We start from the raw sequence: 20,193 nt of genomic DNA on the forward strand, positions 1-20,193 counted from the left end.
AGCGTAGCTTTTGGCGCCCTCTAACTCGTCATTTCAAGGGAATAACCTTCAGGTGGTCGTGTTGTTTTTCTGACCTTGAATAAAAGAAAATATTAAGAATAATTAACAACTTCAAACACACCTCAGAGCCGTCTTGTAACCTAGCAACTGATGTCGCCGCCGCTGCACTCCGGCTCTAATTAATAATCAAGGGAGAAGAGGGGTCATTTTCTCATAGACTTCTATGGAGTCTTTTAACCTGTGAAGAGGAGCCTCTGGTTTTTTTCCTGTTTTAGTATCTTCTGCACACTGATCACTTTTCTTTAAGACGATCACGTTTAGGCCAAGCACTGATTTATTCAAATCCTCCTGGATCCAGCTCGGGGTCTGATGCCCGACCTACAGCACCGGTCTGGAACAAGTGCTGTGACTCAGCCTTTACTGTTTTATTTTATTTGGCAGTCTGGTCGCCTCCTGAAACCCCCCCCCCCCCCCCATTCACTAGACCCCGCCCCTCCTCCCCCGCTGTATCTCTCAGCTCCCAGGAAGCTGCCGGGCTTGGCTGGAGCCAGAGTTCTGCCCCATCCATCATCCTTATCAGGGAGAGCCTGGCTGCACCGAGGACAGAAGAAGAAGAAGAAGAAGAAGAAGAAGAAGAAGAAGAAGAAGAAGAAGAAGAAGAAGAAGAAGAAAAGTTCATAATGAAATAACAAGAAAAAAGATCAGAAAACACAGAGTGTGTGTGTGTGGGTCTGTGATCAGGAATCAGGATTTCTTTTTTGGGGGGGGGGGTTAAGGTGAGTGGTTGGGGGGGGGATCAGTCGTGATAAGCCCTGATACAAACAATAACAACAGGCACCATCCAGCCACATCAAAGCCCCCCATTTAGATTCGGCTGTTTTTTTGCGGGGGTCTACTGGATCAGGAAGGGGGGGGGGGGGTTGGTCTTGGACGGGGGTCAGTCTTGGACGGGGGTCTACGGGTGCAGTTACAGTGTCTCATCAAAGCCTCAGCAGCAGCCTGACCCCGCACCAGAGCGCTTCAGAACATCTTTTACAGCTCTGTGTCGAATAAACAAACTAACAACGCAGCGACAGAAGAAGAATGTCCGGGCTGATAACCAGCTTTACGGTTACTAACCGCCGTGGATAAAGAGCTGGACGCCATAACTGTCACAGCGTCCTCAGATGTCTGAGGCAGCGTTACACAGAGCTCACACTGGAGCGGGCTCATGTTGTATCATTAATCTCAGCTACGAGGGGGTTTAAACGTCGTCTTTAGAGGACGTCTTTTCTTCTTCTGTGGTGTCCGTGATCACCCCTTCACCTGGTTTTAGAGAGCTTGTGTGATCATCTGAAGTGTTTTCAAACTCCTACACACTCTCACACTCGGCTCGATTCAACGATTAACCTCGTTCCCCCCGCTGACCTGCTCTCACGCTGCTCCAGGACTGACGGGGCCTGAGCACGCTGACCTCTCCTGCATAACGTACAGAAGACGTTATGCACGAGGGACGAGCGTCTTCACATAAAGTGCCGGCGGCTGGTTCACAGGTTACATCAAATTACAAATTCAATCATTACGAGTTTGAATGTCCTTTACAAAGACGATACGATTCATTGAAATACAAGAAAAGTTTGATTCACCGTCATGCAAGACAGTACGAACAAGACAAGTGTGTGTGTGTGTGTGTGTGTGTGTGTGTGTGTGTGTGTGTGTGTACGTACGTACGTGCATCTTTATGTGTTCAAGTGATGGTTTGAAATCCATATAACCAGAGAGAGAGAAGGGGAGAAGAAAAAAATAAAGTTATTATAAATAATGAATAAATACATAATAATAAATCATATATAATAATAATAATAATAATAATAAAACAAATATAATAATATATATAAATATATAATAATAAAAAACACATATAATAATAATAAATATAAATATATAATAAAAATAAATATATCATAATAAATAAATATATCATAATAATAAATAAATTAATAAAAACAAAAATAAATCTAGTAATAATAAACTTGAATTTCCCTCGGGATCAATAAAGTATCTATCTATCTATCTATCTATCTATCTATCTAATAGTAAAAAAAAAAAAAAATTAAACTAAACAAAATCAGCTTCGACCAGACGCCACATGGACTTCTCAAAGCTCCGTAAAGCAGAGACACGTCCTCGTCCTCCTGACAATGACCTGAAGTGGCTTCACTTTGATTTCTATAACTTTGTGTTTTGTGGCCTCCTGCTTCTGCACACAGCTCATCTTCCTCCCCTCGCCGGCCACGAGAAGCATAAACTCATTCATCTTGATTGTCAGAGAAAAGGCGGAGTGCTCCATCAGTGTGCAGATGAATGAGCTCCTGCAGCGCTGCAAACGTAATAAAAGCGCCTCTCTAATGGTGTATAGTTGTATTAGTGGCTGCTTATAAAAGCCAGGAGGCCTGCAGCATCATTACAGCCCTGCTCTCTGATAACATTAAAGCTTCCTTTGTGTGCTGGCGGTCTGCTCTCCAACACTCTAACTGCTTTTGGCGTGAGCCAGACGAGCAGCCGCTTTGAAGCTGCGGCGCCGCGCTCAGCGGACGATGGCGACAGGACGCGTGCGTGCCCGTTTTGAGGTGGAGCTGCTGCTCGCTGTGCGTCCAGGGAGGAGATGTGTCCTCTCACACGGCGACTAAAACCGTGCGGGTTCTGAAGAGTTATTGTCGAGCGTGGACGGAAACTGGAAAACAGGAAAGAGATTAGAAAACGCCGCAGGGCTCAGATTCATATCGAGTTAGTTTCTGATTTTTCTTGCCAGAACATGTTTTCTGTTTTGCATCTTCTCTATGCTATAAAAAAGGTCAAACATTTATAATGGAATACTTTAAGGTTATTATTTTCTTTGCAAACATTGAACACATTAAATGCCCGGCCCGCTCCCACGTCCACCTGAGCGGCGAGGAAGCGTGGACGACAGGAAGACGAGGAACACAGAGGACAGATCCTTCCTGCATGTTATCACAGCTGCTCTTTAGTAAAGCGTCTGATTGGTTGATAAACTGACGTGCATAATTAACAACATGAAATAAGAACATTGCACTTTGGATCATGGCGCCGCCTTCACAGCACTGTAACGCCACCATAGAGAGCGCCTCTCTCTCTCCTCGTGTGTGTGTCCACGCCAACAGCATGACTAAAAATAGAAACAGGATAAGAAATGTGGCGTTAGCAGAGCTCAATGTTTGACATCACTGAGAGTGTTTGTGCAGCGTTTGTGGAAACCAGGACGCGGACGGTGATCGCCGGCGTTCTCCTCCGAACACGACGCCTTTCAAAGAGCAGAGAGGAGGATCCTTAACACTGAGTATTAACTTCTATATCACAGATGTTGCTCAGGTTCGACAGGAACACTTCCTGTGTGCGGCCCTTTAAAAGCTCAGGAGCAAAACGATCCCGACTCTTCAAGAGTCCCGGGCAGGACGCCACATGGCCACAGTCCATCCTTATCTCCACTCGTGTTCCAGCTGCTCTTGTCTTTAAAAACTGAGATGACATTATCCCGAGCCAACGCTGATTACCAAACTGTAAAACCATCGAAATTAACGACTCGCATCTTTAAAGACCGGACGACTTGGCTGAGACACAAGAAGCTTTTTGATGGCATGACGATACGATCTCCAGCTGCCTCGCTGATATTCAATAAAACGTTTCGATGATTCGATAAGTCGGAGGCTTCTAGAAAGATAAAGATCAAAATAAAGATCACGGACTGAACTGAAGAAAAGTTATAAATGTTCAAGGTCACAGTGAGTCACTTTCAAAGAAAGAAAGAGAAGCCGTGATCAGCTCTGTCCCCTCACAGCGAGGAGGTTGCTGGTTTGAATCCCCCCAGACAGGTACAGATGATGGATCTATTTTAATCAATAAAATAAAAAGCCATGTTTGTGCTCGGTGATGACGTTCCGAGCCCTGAGCAGACATACGTGTTTGTTTTCTTTCCCTTCTTGACGTCATAATCAGCTGCTTCTCCTCTGATGTTTTTATTAAGCACTTCATTTCGTTCAAACACCCGGACGCTTCTTCTCCTGGACCCGTGACCTCGGAGTGCTCGGAGGTATCTGCTCCCTCGCTGTGAATCCCTTTGACCTCAGATCAAAGTGCGGGCTTATGAAGGAACGTGCTCTCACCAGTTTTTCAGACATTTAAAAAAGCGGGCAAAGATCTTCCTGTGTTCAAACACAGACTCCGTTTCTTCATGTAATCCGACAGAAGGCACCCGAGGTCGTGTGTGAAAAGCTTCTGCAGGCCGCAAACAGCCGAGCAGATCGGAGGCGTACACACCCGGTGGCGGCGGCGGCTTGGCGTGGTCTTCTATCGCTCGCTGTTTTCATAAAAGGGCAAAGCTCGGAGACCCCCGACAGATACACACGTGTAATTGGAAGCGTCTGGCGTTGTGTGTCGGCGTACAACCTCAGAGCTTCTGTCTGCACGTACCGAGAGATTCCAACCCGTACACACACTTAAAGTCAAGTCACAGTAGATCACGACCCCGACGTCACAGCTTTGCTCTTACACTGATGTATGGACTGTGAGAGAGCGTGGGAGAGGGGAGAGCGGCCTGTCTGCACACAGATCATCAGACGGGAGAGGAGCCGCACACACCTGAAGTCACATTCTACTTAACGTCGTTTCAAACATTCACCTTTTCTCACACACACACACACACACACACACACACACACACACACACTCCTCAATATTTCTGACTTCTCCTGAAATCTTGCAGATGAGCTCGTTCACACATGCACCTCTCAGTCGGAGGCTGCGTCGCGTGCCGCCAGCGTTTCCCCAGCCAAGCGGCGGGCGCCTTCAAAAAGCTACAAAAACATACCTGCCTACGTGGGGAGAGCGTCTCCTCGCTCCTGCACAGGTGAGCTCGATCAGCAGCTGCAGAGAGAGCCGACAGGAGAGAGAGGGCGAGCGAGAGCATCAGAAACACAACAGGAGCCTCCATGATACTCAGTCATGCAGGTTACACTCACCTGTGTTGATGAAGAGCGAGTCAAAGCGGAGGGTGCACGCACGAGAAGACTGACCGACATGTGACGCGAGCAGGAGGAAGCAGGAGGCTCGGCGAGAGCCGGCGAGCGGCTGCAGCAGCGAGCGGCCAGATGTGGAGCGGTGCTGCTGAGGAGGGAGACAGATTTATGACCTCGTCTTTAATGAGGTAACATCCTTTTCACTCATAAGACTTTTAAGAAGTTGCTTTTTTTTCTCCCACATGCAAAGAAAGGTAATTCCTCTGGCAGCGAGGCGAGGATGTGGGGGGGGGGTCACAAATTTGAAATTTAACTTATTTTTCTTTTTACGTCATCACGGCTGCAGAGGGGAGTTCAGGGAGTGAGGAGGAGGGTGAAAACACAACTGAGTTATGATTCTCAAGAAATATTCAGAGATTTGATTTACGAGGCCTTTTCTCGTACGTGAATCTGTGATTTGTTGTTTTAATGTTGGTGGGAAAGTTTGAATAATACGGACGAAGCTCGTACCTTGCTGTCAAAAACGTTTTGTTCAGAATGTGAGCCGTCCATCACGATGTTTTACAGGTTCCGTTCTGGGCGACGCCCGGGCCCGGTGCAGCGCTCTCTCTCTCTCTCCTCTTGTTTGTGAACATCGCGGCGCCGCTGTTTGTTTTTTTGTTTCATATTTAATGAATTCATATAACACGCCTCGTCTGCACAGAGCGAGGCGTGTTGGTGGAAGAGTCAATCGACCTCCAACTAAATCATCCATTTGAGGATTCCAGTCAGACAAACATGTTTTCACGAGTTTTAAAAGTCCAGTTTTAGTCGGACTTTGACGTCACGTAAACGTGCTGACGGTTTGAAGCCACACGAACACGGATCAGTGAAAACATTCAGCCAGTGTATTTGTTTAGACGGCGCTCTCTCTCTCTCTCTCTCTCTCTCTCTCTCTCTCTCTCTTTGGGTTAAACGTGACTGAAGATCTGTGATTTTCTTTTTTTAATGCTGCCTGACTTTCTGATCTTTCTAATAAAACCTGTGGTCTTAAAGTCTTCAATACCTTTCCAACGACCTTCCTGCACCCTCGTTCGATCTGCATTTCGGCGTGCTGCAGATCTGCATCTTATGAAAGGCCTCCGCTTGTGTTTGCTGAGGCGGTGGGCGGCCATTTATGAGCTGCTAACACGAACGAAACAAGGTTTTAAAACAGAGTGGGTAACAGAGGATTTGTGTGGCTGCACTCGAGGGCCTTTCACCCCGAACACTGGTGCTGATTGTGTTTTGGCTCTGAATGGCGGAGTCATCACCCTCTAACTCCTCTGCTCATTATACAAGCTCTCCACCTTCGCTCGGCCGGGTTCGAGCGCTCCTCGAGGACGAGAAAACAAGCCACCAATTTCATGAATGGGCACCGGACCCCTCACAAAATAAATCTGACAGAGAAAACAAGGCGGGTAAATACGGCCGTCCTCTGCGGCTTTGACTGAAAGCGACAAGAGTCCAAATTGAATTTCCGTGGAAGTGATGTAATCCCCCCGGCCCAGGTCAGACTGAGATGTTATTATCTTAATTTGGGGCTCATTAATCGCCGGTGAGGCGGGCTGATGACAAGGTTTCCACCTTGTCCCAGCTGCACCGAGCTGCCAGCTGATTTAGGACGGCTCCCTACCTCGGTATGTAAACCATTTGCAGCAGGAATGTATAAGCAAGCCGTAAAAATAGGATTGGGCCTGAGACGTGTAAGACAGATTGTGCCGTAAAACAACGCGCCCCATCTCTGCCGCTGCACGGCGGGGGCGGTCAGCGAGGGTTGTTTTTGAGGAGCAGGAGGAGAGAGTCATTTTTTTTCTCACAAGTGAAGAGAAGCTGAGACCGTGTGTCAGGAGGAACAGGGTGTGTGTTTGAAACTGAGAATGGATTACAGGCCCCGAAACGCCGTAATCCTCCTCACAAATAAACGATATATAACACACGACCCTCACGGGGGGGGCGGGGGGGAGTAAATCACAGGCAGAAGAAAAACAGTACCTGCTACCTGAGAGTGTAACTCATGATGGTCAGAGTGAAAGAGTGTGTGACGGCACCAGGAGAAATATTGACAGCATGACGCGAGGCAGCAGAGCAGCTTACTGCTTTCACATCCATCAGCAGCCTGAAATCACACTCAATCACTTCAGCAACAGCAGGAGAGGTTTCAGACGCCTACGTCCTGGAACAACACTGACTGAAATAAAAGAATATTTAAAAACAATAATATGGTGAGCGACAGGCAGACAAAGAGAGACTGGAGCAGACGCAGTAACGTCTGCTTTAGATTGTTTGAGAAACTCTGACTTAACTTTAATCCTAAACCAAACAAAGCCGGAGAAAACGTCTTCTTCTACATTTCAGGAGAGAAACAAAAGTGTCTTCGATGGTTTTCTTCAACGTGCTCAGAGACGAGACAGACGACTCATGACCGGGACTTTGGGATCGTTTACTCGTGGAGCTAACGAGAGAAATCAAACGATCCCCGACCACCGAACGATCCCAGACCACCGAACGATCCCCGACCACCGAACGATCCCAGACCACCGAACGATCCCAGACCACCGAACGATCCCCGACCACCGAACGATCCCAGACCACCGAACGATCCCCGACCACCGAACGATCCCAGACCACCCAACGATCCCAGACCACCGAACGATCCCCGACCATCGAACGATCCCCGACCATCGAACGATCCCAGACCATCGAACGATCCCCGACCATCGAACGATCCCAGACCATCGAACGATCCCAGACCACCGAACGATCCCAGACCACCGAACGATCCCCGACCACCGAACGATCCCAGACCACCGAACGATCCCAGACCACCGAACGATCCCAGACCACCGAACGATCCCAGACCACCCAACGATCCCCGACCACCGAACGATCCCCGACCACCGAACGATCCCAGACCACCGAACGATCCCCGACCACCGAACGATCCCAGACCACCGAACGATCCCAGACCACCGAACGATCCCAGACCCTCGAACGATCCCAGACCACCCAACGATCCCAGACCACCGAACGATCCCCGACCATCGAACGATCCCCGACCATCGAACGATCCCAGACCACCGAACGATCCCAGACCACCCAACGATCCCAGACCACCGAACGATCCCAGACCCTCGAACGATCCCAGACCACCCAACGATCCCAGACCACCGAACGATCCCCGACCACCGAACGATCCCAGACCACCCAACGATCCCAGACCACCCAACGATCCCAGACCACCGAACGATCCCAGACCACCCAACGATCCCAGACCACCCAACGATCCCAGACCACCCAACGATCCCAGACCACCGAACGATCCCCGACCATCGAACGATCCCAGACCACCCAACGATCCCAGACCACCCAACGATCCCAGACCACCGAACGATCCCAGACCCTCGAACGATCCCAGACCACCCAACGATCCCAGACCACTGAACGATCCCCGACCATCGAACGATCCCAGACCACCCAACGATCCCAGACCATCGAACGATCCCAGACCATCGAACGATCCCCGACCATCGAACGATCCCAGACCATCGAACGATCCCAGACCATCGAACGATCCCAGACCATCGAACGATCCCCGACCATCGAACGATCCCAGACCATCGAACGATCCCAGACCATCGAACGATCCCAGACCACCCAACGATCCCAGACCATCGAACGATCCCAGACCACCCAACGATCCCAGACCATCGAACGATCCCCGACCATCGAACGATCCCCGACCATCGAACGATCCCAGACCATCGAACGATCCCAGACCACCCAACGATCCCAGACCATCGAACGATCCCAGACCACGTGACCAAGTAAAGAACACGCACATGGCCTCGTCCTTTAACGTAAAACAAAAAACACTTTGTCCTTTCAAGCAGTCGGCAGTGAATTCACCAGCGTGTAACTAAAATCAATGTTCTGGTTCTTCTTCAGGAAGATTTATGAACTCACACTGACAACATTACCGTCAGGTGAAATGGACGCTCACAGGAAAAGGAAAGACCTGTTGGCCGGTCAGGGAGCAGGACAGTCCACGTGGCTCGCTAAGCTAATAACAGCCTGAAGGCTCCACAGTGAGAATGAACTCACAGAGCGACCACGTGGGACTGAAGGCGTTACAGCGCACGTCGTTACTGGTTCACGTGGACACGGCGAGCTGGGATGGAGTCGTGCTTTCAGCCAATCAGAGCAGAGTCCCAGGGTCAGCAGGCTCAGGTGCATTAGTCTCGTGATGACGTCATTACCAACGTTGCTGCTCGCCCGACGTCATTTCTCCTGATGATTTCACCAGAGATGAATCTGGTCAGGTGATTTGACTTCAAACTAATGAAAAGCTTTTTTGCATCCTCAGCAACAGAAAGGTTTCAGCCTAAAGAGCTGCTTACCTTCGTTTGTGTCCCTGGAGTCAACGACCAAACCGCCAGTTCTGCTCTGAACCAGACCAAGAAGATCCTGGGCCAACACAAGTTCTACTCGGGTAGGTAAAGTAGAAACTGTTGAGTCAGACGAGGAAACCGCAGAAGACGTGAGTTTATGCATGTTTCATATTCAGACACAAATCGAGTTAAAATGATTCCGCTCGACTTCACGAGAATCCTATCTGCAGTTAGAAACACGGGTTCGTTTGATGTTCACATCAATCCGACCACCAACCAGGCGGCCGCTGTGACTCTACATCACCTCCCTGTTTGAACTGTGTCGTGTTCGTACCTCCCGTACAGTAAAGCAGTTTGTGCAGACTTTTAGTCACGCACGTTTTAGTCACGCACGGAGTGACGACAGAGACCCTCGATGAACAAAACGCCGCTCTGCTGAAACGAGCTCCTCCCTCACTTCCCAGCATCGTTATAATCTGGCCTCTGTTATTTAGTCTGAAAATAACAGCTAGACTAATTCGTTCAGCTCGGTGGCCGGCTGCGCAAAATACTTCTCATGCAAATGAGGTAAATGTGTACACCAAATTACAGCTTGTCATGCTGCATAATGTGGCGAGGAGCGGGACGAGTCGCAGCCGTCATCGTCCAGATGAGGCAGCGGGCCGGAAGAACGAAAATGTCCACAAGGCACGGGATGATTTCTGGCTCTCGGAGGCTGCCGTTTGATTGGATTACAGTAGAAACGTGTTTTGCAGGGGATAAATCAAAAGGCTTTTATCGCTGCTGGAAAGTGGCGGAGGTGACGTGAGGCGTTCGGGGCGCTGGACGAGACGCACATTCAACAGCTCATTCCCAAACTCGATCACACGCTGTTCCTGTTGGATTTGGTTGTGTGTGGATGTGTACATGCAGGCTAATGCATGGCAGAGGTCATGTGTTAGAAGCCCCGCCATAAAAAGAAGCCCGAGGGGCAGTGGGAGGGGGGGGGGGGGGCAGAGGAGGCGTCTGTTTTTTCTCAGGAGCCGGGCCCAGAGCGAAGTCGACATGGAAAAGCCGGGGAATGGGGAAAATGGTGGCGAGAGCGAGAGAGGGCGGCGGGACGGAGCAGAAAGCGGCTCAGCTGCTGCTTGACTCCTTCAGCTCTTTTAAAATAAATCACCAGAAGAATAAAAGTGATGCAACTTAGTCATCAAACAAAATCCAACATGTTGAACCTTTAAGCAACAACAGATCAGATTTTTTTTTTTAAATATAAAAAAAAAGGCAATTATTGTGTTTGTGTAAAACTCGACAAAGATGAGGGCAGGAAGTCGTGGACGAGGCGTGAACACGGCCTGGAGGTCGGATCACTTTGAACACACGACAGAAAAATCTGACAAAACGAGTTGATCTCAACAACTTCCTTTGTCAGAGGGGGCGGAGTCTGTCCTCTTTATGATCTCGTACTGTGTGTCCTGCCAAAGCATTGCTTCATCTCTCCCTGATTAATCGATCGTGTGTGTTGATAGAAAGGATCGAACAGATGAATGAATGATCTGCTGACTGTGTGATTTATGGACCTGTTCTTCGTGTGTTTCTTCTTCTCTGGCTCAAAGTTGAAATTGGCAGCTGTAAAACAAAGCAGTCCGAGTCCATGACACCAGGACCTGGTCCCTGAGGTCAGCTCATGTATTTGCACTTCGGGCGCGGAGGCTCGTGGGCCGTGTTTGGCGTCCAAATGTCCAACCGTCCTATGGGAGTAAAACGTTTTAAACTTCAGCCAGAAACATTTAAGAATCACTTGAACATAATCTGAGGAGCGTCAGCAGGGTTTGACAGCTGACCTGATGTCATTACCTTTTTTTCCAGTCGCTGAAACAAACAGCAGGTCGGCTGCTCAGACACTATTTGACCTGGGTCTGATGTCAGCCCTGGTGCAGGGTCTGTCAGGGGAACCAAGGGGTCCACTGGCACCAGCAGGGCTTAGCCCAGATTGACCCTAATCCTCTCATCTCTCTTTTCCCACAGGAGGACTGACCTGTGCAGCCACAAAGCACTCCTGCTCAGATTTATGTCCCAGCAGCAGAAATACTCCCTGCGATCTCTCTGTCCGGAGAGCAATCAGAGCCAGAATTCATTATCTGTGCAGCGTCTTACGAGGAGAGACTGACGTCCCCGTCGTGAAACTTCTTCAACTTATACGCGTCACGCAAAATATCCACACTTTGCTCTTACAATGTCAACAAAAGTCTCCACTTCCTGCTGTTGTGCAAAGTTGAAAGCAGACTTCTCACTACGATGGGCGCTGACATTTTGAGCCGATGAGGTCATTCCTTTTTTCTTTTTTTTTTTCAAGCCAATGCAGAGGATCCGCCCGAGAGTAGCTCCAAGAGACGTGAAGGTCCAACACACAATCCTGCATCCCGCATCAAAGGATCCTTTTTTTTAAAAAATATATTTATTTTTGGCCTTTTGTGTCTTTATTTGAGAGAGATTACAGCAGACAGAGTTGGAAATCAGGGAGAGAGAGAGAGAGGGGAATGACATGCGGGAAGGAGGCCTGATGCGTCGAGGACTATGGCCTCCATACGTGTGGATGTGCACTCGAACCACTGCGCCACCAAAGGATCAATTTATACAGCAGGAACAAACATGTTTACAGCCTGATTGGTTTCTTTCACATCCACAGTAAGAACAGACACGATCACAGAGATCACACTGAGGGCAGCGTCAGCAACTTCTGCTGTTGAAAAATTAAAATAAGGCAGAAGCGTAAAAACCTGCAGTTCCTCCAGTGTCCACTTGGGGCTGGCTGCAAGAGTCACATACAGGTTCATGTTTTCCTGCAGTTGTGTTGGATGGAGTTCAGTTCAGGTTCTTTATTCAAACTGTGCAGAAAAGAGAAAGCAGTCAGACACCCTCCTCTGTGTGATGGTTCGGTTTGATTGACAGCTTTCACACAGACGCTAACTGACACTGCTAACCGTTAGCTGCTAACCTTTATGAGAGGGCGTTTGTTCTACATGACGACTTCAGTTATTCTGATGCAAGTTTGCAAATCCGTCTCTTCAATGTTTATTTTCTAGAGTTTTAAAACGTTTAAAGCTTCATTAAGATCTGTGACAGGCTCGCCATGTTGGGTACAAATCAGAGATGACAGGCTCTCCATGAGTCTGCAGACGTCACGCCCACGTTTGAGGTTTCAGCGTCTGAATCACTCAGTTTTAGTCACTGCAGCTGACCTCTGAATGTCTGACTTGAATTGAAGGAAACGTCCTCCTTCACGTTCTCCGTTTGCATCGTGGTTAAAGTCGTTCTCTCCGACGGCCTGCTGTCTGCTCGGCTCGGCTCGTCGGTCTGGACAGGGTGTGAAAGAGTACCAGGGAAAGTCCAGAGACTGCTGCCTCGCCCCGCCATGGCATCCCGAGCTGATAGCGTAAAGGTCAGTCCGTCAGCCGACAACAGGATATGGTTATGATAAGCATCCAATCAGAGCGCACGTTGCTGTGATAAGCATCCAATCTGAGTGTGAGAGCTTGTGTCTGCATTCCTCGGGCTGATCTGACACTATCATGAGGCCTGATGTAGCCGCGACTCGGAGCGGAGAGGCTATTTTAGGCTCTTTATAGATAGGAGGGAGTTAGAGCACAGCTGAGACTCGACCATGTTTCAAACCTCCACACTGACCTGCTGAGGACTTAAAGGAAGAATGTTACACATCTGATAACTCCAGTGTGTCCTGTGTGAATGTGTGTGTGAGTCCTGAGGGAGAAGCTGGAGTCCTGCTGGCTGTGTTGTTGTCAGAGCTGTGTTTACATGGCTCCTCCCCCTTGTGTATAAAAGCTGTTTTAGAGAGAAGAAGAAGAAGAACATACTCACTGATTATTTGGATGAAGAGTTTTCTCATGCGGAGAACAATGCAGCAGCCTCCACTGATCTGGCAACAAATAAAAAAGTTTAGTTTTGGTTTCACGGAGGAGTAAAAGCCAACAATCCCGGGAGAAAGTCTCCTGACCACAAACCGCCAACCCAAACGGACCTGAGCGTGCTTACATTTAGGTCCTCTGGCTTCGTCTTTGGAAGGCTCACGCTGCAGCCTCGTGCTAAAGACAAACCAAACAGGGTGCATGAAGTCTCTCTGAGCTTTTATAATGAGCCCAGGTGATCTCAGTCACGCTGATTGGACGGCCACGCCTACTTATTACATCCAACACAAGCACGAGAGGAGGCCACGGGGACCGTCTCTTGAGATCTGAGTTTTGTGCACGTCGATCCAGTTCTCCTGAAAGTCCTCCTGGAGGAGTGCACCGACTCATGTCAGGCTGGGTGAGTGGTGTGTTAACACATGCAGCAGACAGACGGGAGGAGGCAGATGGACGTGGGAGGTTGAGACGTTTAGGGATTCAGACCGTGTGAAGATTAAGACCAAGGCAGGCTGAGACCAGGACCATCACTGAGAGCGTGACAGCGGGAAGGTCGCTGCTGTAACCGAGGGATAAAAATCAAAGGTCTTTCCTTCCTATCATCCTTCTTGACCGGTCTTGATTTAACATCCGGACTCCGCCCAGTCTGAGACCGAGGCGAGACCAGGTTTGAATGCGACCTTCAGAAAGTGATCTCGAGTACTACGACATCCTGTCTGCACCAACGAAGAAACCGTGACGTGAAATCGTCCTTCAGAAACAACTTCCTCTCCTCCTCTGTCGTGTTTTTAACAAAGACTAAGAGACGGCGCTCTCTACGTTCATCCTGGGAACAGACTCGCGTGTGACGCCGGACTGTAGAAACAGAGCAGGCAGATTTCTGGGATTACCTGAGCGTGTCATAAAATACCTATAATCCAGTCTTGAAGGAGATCCACGGCTCAAAGCTTCTGTCCCCGCACGCAGCAGGTAACATCTGTCAGCGTCGGCAGCAGCGCTCGTTTAGCCTGGGTGGCCTCGGCGGAGGGAAGGAAAGCCCTCGCTCGCCCGGGTGTTTAACTTCTCTTCCTTTGCCCTCACCTCTCCCAGAGCTCCTTCCAGGTAACAGCTCCACATCTGTGGCCCATTCACCGTTTTAATGAGCGGGAGAGAGAGAGCCCACGTATGAATGGACAAGCGGGGACTTTAACTAGCTGCCTGTGGGGCAATTATGTGACAGAGCTCAAGGAGCCCGACGCCGCCACACTGTTAGTTTACACAACTTTAACATACGTGTGTGATTCATGCAAAGAATACACGGAGGATGATGACTCAGATCTCTGACAGGTGAGAAAAAGTGAAATCCTCTCTCATTGAATGTTTTTCAAACCTGAAGCTGCCTTCTAATGTTCCTCTTCATGAGTAAACAATGACAGTTAATATGTGAAGGTTTGTCCCGGTCCTTGTAATCAGAGGACGTTAAAGTGTTTCCTGACTTATCAAAAGTGAAATATAAAGACTCAAACTTTCCCTCCTGAGATGTTCATCGAACGTTACGATGATTTGTCGTATCATAAATAATCTCTGTTTGTTTTTCTGACACTTAAAGGAGCAATCTGAACGATATCTGGTGAATGAAAAGATATCCAGGACTGTAGAGCGAGCGAGCGAGACAGAGAGAGAGAGAGGACCCACAGCTCGGACCCGGGCCGCCCGCCTCGAGGACTACAGCCTCTGTACACGGGGCGAGCGACGTGACCACTCGTTCACTTTAAATGACAAACAGTCTGAATTAAGTTGATGTGTGAAACATGAATGAGACGCAGAGTGAAGATGCTGGTGAAATAAATGAATCGACGTGACACGATGAATAAACCTAAACGTCTCCGTGTTTCAGCTGTCAGAAATGGCGTCTACGAGACGACGTTGTTTCCTGTCTCGTTCTGACGCTCTCTGCGAAACGTTCAGCTCCGAGTCTAAGTGCTTTCAGAGGAGCGGGTCTCTGAACCGTCTCCGCCTCGCCGCTCCTCGGGGTCAAACCTTTATGTCCATGTTTTGACTGTCAGCCTCTCCGAACCCCCCGCGGGCTCGTCTGACACAGAGCAGCCTCCCTCTGTTAAATCTGCTGCTGTGAAATCATTAGAGCAGACCTGCCGGTGGTCCTGTGTGTGTGTGTGTGTGTGTGTGTGTGTGTGTGTGTGGAGGGGAGGCTTCTGACCAGTGTAGGAACATGAAGTGAGGAACAATGTGGATAAGAAAAGCTTTTAAAATGACGTCGTTCATGCCTGAATTAATGATTTTATTTTTTCCTCTCAAAAAATTCGGGGTCCATCGCACAACTTTTTTTTTATTTTAAATTTTTTATAATCTCAAACATTTCAAACCTGTTTAAAAAGTCCTATAAGTGAGACTTAGAAGCATTCAGCAGCATCTTAAACGTGCACATTGGCACAGAACGAGCAGATGTTCACTTTTCTGACGTCTTCAGACTAAATATTGATCAAATATTTATATGATTCCTTTCAGACATTAATCAGGTTGAATTGTTGAACATTTTTCCTTTTTGAGAACGTATGAGTAACGATGCTGAAGTGTAACACCCTGCAGTTCCTGGAGTGTCCACTAGAGGCTGGCTGCAGCAGCACAGGAAGTCACATACACACCCATTCAAACAGCCTGTTTTTACAGCAGACATGAACATGTTTACAGCCTGGTTCAAAAAACCATGATTAGCTCATGTCTCCATCCACACACACTGTACGGGGGGGAATGTTTTGATGACTCAGCAGTTTTGATTGGACACTCAGGAAGGGGGCAAAAGGAGCGAAGTGAATATAAATCTGAGCTTGTTTCACGTCGGTCTTGTGTTAAACGACTCGTGTTAAAACTGACTCTCAGCCATGAAGTGTCACATCTGCGTCTCCACTGAGACCGGCTCTGCCACAGCTGGAGTTACGTAACCTGCATCCATGTGTATAAAAGAGCTCCCGATCATTACAGTTCAACATGGTGTCCAAATGACTCGTTCCATAAACACGAGGAGCTAAAAGGTTGTTCAGGAAAGTGTCTGAGTTTATGTCCGTTTACGTCGCTTCATCCCGTCTCCGTCACCTCTCTGCTCCACATTCCAGCCGTCCCGCTCTTATCTTTATGGGCTGAGGACGGCAGGATCGCTGCAGCTGGACGACGGTCTGTGGAGCTCTGAGAAACAGACGACCACGCAGAGCAGCGAGACGGACGCTCACGCCGAGACGACGCCCGGCCGTAAAGTTCTGCAAGAGCAGAAGAAAGCGGAGGACTCTCTGCGTCCAGATAATGACACAGACTAGAAAGTGAGAGATAACCGAGGGGGGGGGAAACCTGCGCTGGAGTGGCTGCAGTAAAAGTCAATGGTCTGGTAAAGCTCCTAAATGACAAACATAAACTGTCTCCTCGACTTGAGACGCAGCTTTGAAGGAGTCCACTCAGGCCGAGTAGTTTCCAACATCAAACAGCTGTGAGCAAAAAAATCAAACTCAACTTCTGGAAAGATCCGAAAGAGAAACCAGCGAAGACAGAGCGACGTGTCACTGCCGTGTTTCTGCGTGCTACATGTGGAATCATCCGCACAACAAACACATCAACGCCTTCATGTGCCAGATCAGATCAGTCAGAGTTAGAAAACAACATGGACGCTGTCTCCGTGCCCTCGCCACGCCCACAGGAAGTCGACGGCTGAAGCCCGCAGACGTCTGGTATCGCAGCGTCACGTGAAAAGACTTCTCTTTGTGAGCTGACACAGGGAAGAGGCGTCGATCCATCAGCGTGTTTCTGAAGTGTATAAACTTCCTGTTATGAACTCTTTTAAAAGCCTTCAGTTCTAAAAGCTGAATCCAGAGATATGACATCATGTGATCACAGACATGAGGTATAATAGGAATAATCAGTGTTATTGGTGATGGCGTCAGACGGTTAAACGCCTCGCTGCAGCTTTAAGGGACAAATCCAAAGGACTTTATTCCAGACGAGCGGATCGTTGAGTTTCAATGAGTAAAAATCTATCTTGAATAAAAAGGAGCAGGATATGTTTTTAATTGAATTCAAAGGGTCGTTTTTTTGCATCTAATGTGGCACAGTGTGTTTTTCCTTCTCCCATGATGCATTGTGTCTCTGTGGCATGACCTAGTTTGCCCACATTTCCCAGAAAGAGTCGGAGCGGCCACGTCTAATTGTTCCCAATGCGTTTAATTAGCTCTGCATGTCGGTGGCGACGCACGCCAGAGGTGGCCGTATATATTTATTTATAAGTCATCTCTGTACGAGCCCGTGTGTGATGCACAGCGCAGGCGGAGCGTGCTGAGCGAGCGAGCTCAGCTTTGAATCAAGCCGAATATTTGTTTGGAAATGTGGAGTTGAGGGTAAGCACTCTGAAGAGGAGGGAAGCTGTGTCTATTGAAAAATCGTCTTGATGACACAAACAATTATGAGGAGAATTCATAACACGGCCAAGATGGCTCCTTGTGACCTATTTTGGATCTTTCCTCTGGCAGAGCGGGAGAGAGAGAGAGAGAGAGAGAGAGAGAGAGAGATGACTGCAGGCGATCGGGGTTGAAAGCAAAATATGAAGAGACTATTACGGGCAGCCAGGTCTTTCAGCACCTCCAGTGATAGCAGGAAGGAGGAGAAAGGAGGAGATCAAAAAGAGCAACGGCTCTGGTTTGAGTTGTGCTGCAAAGTGAGACACGGAGAGAAGGAATGGAAAGAGAGGGAGAGGAGGAGAAAGTGATAGAGGGAGAGAAGGAGTGAGAGAGGAGGGGGATGGGAGGAGTAGGAGCAGTGTTGTATTTCATCTCTGTGTAGTGGACGTCTTAATCAACAGTGTCAGGTTTTCTTTCAGGAGGCCGCATGGTGTTCTTCACGCTGACAGCCGAGTGGCACCGACGAGGATGTGACCTGCAGGAAAATATCCAAAGACTCCATCTTCTGTTTCATGCAGAGGTTTAAAACGTTCTCAGAGACATGTCAGTCTCTTTGAGCTGCACAAACAAGACGGATCAAATCAAAGCTTCCAGCCCAGGCTTCGATTGACGTCACTCTATGAACGCACTCTGCTGGTTATTTAGCAAAGACAGAAAGGACATAATAATATTTATCATGATCAGTGAGGAGCGCTCGGCTGGCCCGCGTGTCAGAACGTCTTCAAGGATGTTCGAGCCTTAAAATGTCACCAGAGAGGGAGACTTTTTCTGTTTCCATCCTTGAAGGCGTCACTCACCGACGTTTGATTTCTGCAGGAGACTCTCAGAGGCCAAGCTCCTTCACACACACACACACACACACACACACACACACACACACACACACACACACACACACACACACACACACACACACACACCTGTAGGGATGCTTTCATTCTTTGCACTTTGTATAAATCCTGTGTTCTAATGGAGAGAGAGGCGGCTACACAGGGAGCGCTCCAGAGCGGTTGGGGGTTTGGTGCCTTGCTCAAGCACACCTCAGCAGTGACGCGACACCTTTCCAGAGCCGCTTCACACTCTGGTCCGCAGCAGGGACTTGAACCTTGTTCAGCAACATATTGTCTATCAATGGAATAAAAAGGTGGATAGCTGGCGGCCATGACACGGTGTCATATCGTGGTTATGTGCTGCGTCGCGGCGTTGTTGCAGCAGTTTTTAATCCCAGGCCTTTAAAGTTATTTATCCTGAAGGATTATTTCAGGAAGGTTTCTGCAGCTCTGCTCACATGAAGCGTGAAGATTTGAATTCAGCGGACAGATGTCAGATCGAGGGTCCATCAATGACTTCTGTCCACGTTGTTTCCTGCAGCATGAAGGAAGAAAGGAAACACACTCTCTCTCTCTCTCTCTCTCTCTCTGTCTCTCTCTCTGTCTCTCTCTCTCTCTCTCTCTGTCTCTCTCTCTCTCTCTCTCTCTCTCTCTCTGTCTCTCTCTCTCTCTCTCTCTCTCTCTCTCTGTCTCTCTCTCTCTCTCTCTGTCTCTCTGTCTCTCTGTCTCTGTCTCTGTCTCTCTCTCTCTCTCTCTCTCTCTCTCTCTCTCTCTCTCTCTCTGTGCTTTGTGTCTTTACGTTCAGAGGTTTCCTTTTTATTGACTCTCGTCTTGACTTTGTCCCCGTTGTTTCTTTCCATCGACGCTCCGTCAGCTTGTTTCTTTTTAGGATCAACTTTGACTCATCAGAAATCTAAACCACTGACAGAAACAACATCACAACTTTATTTACAGAGCACCTTTAAAATCAGATGTTTACAAGAAGCTTTGACGGGCGAAGACAGGACGTCAGGACGATAAACATCCACAGTGAGAGTCGAACACACAGAAGTCGACAGGAATAAGACAAATAAAGGAATAAACTCCAGACAGGAGTCAGCAGGCTGTTCAAGACACACCGTTAAAAACAAGATGAGAACAAAACGTGGAGAAAGAAGAGGGAAAGAAAAAGAGGTTGAATGAAGAGGGAGAGGGTTAAATGAATGAAAGCATCAGTGCAGGGATTTGAAGGCTTCTTTCATTGTTTGCACATGTTGCTTTTCTTCTGTCTTTTGAAAGTTCGAAATAAACTTCAAATCAACAGAGGCTGCAGGGGCAACAAAAGGAAAGTCATTTCATGAGAAAGCTGAAGGAGAAGAGGGTTAAGTATTCAGGTCATGTGACGTCATGCCAACTTCCAAATACAAATATATATTTGTATAAAAAATCCAAAGTGTGGCGTTGAGCTAAATATTTATTCTGTTTTTATTTTCTTTTGTGAAAATGTATTTTTTTAAGGAACATTTTAAAGGTTTGATGGTGAAGTTTTAAAAGAAGATATGAGACCAGAAACATGTAAACACATTCTCTAAATGAGACATTTTATTATATCTTAATGTTCTTAA

This window comes from Symphodus melops, assembly GCF_947650265.1.
Source record: "Symphodus melops genome assembly, chromosome: 11".
NCBI lineage: Eukaryota > Metazoa > Chordata > Actinopteri > Labriformes > Labridae > Symphodus > Symphodus melops.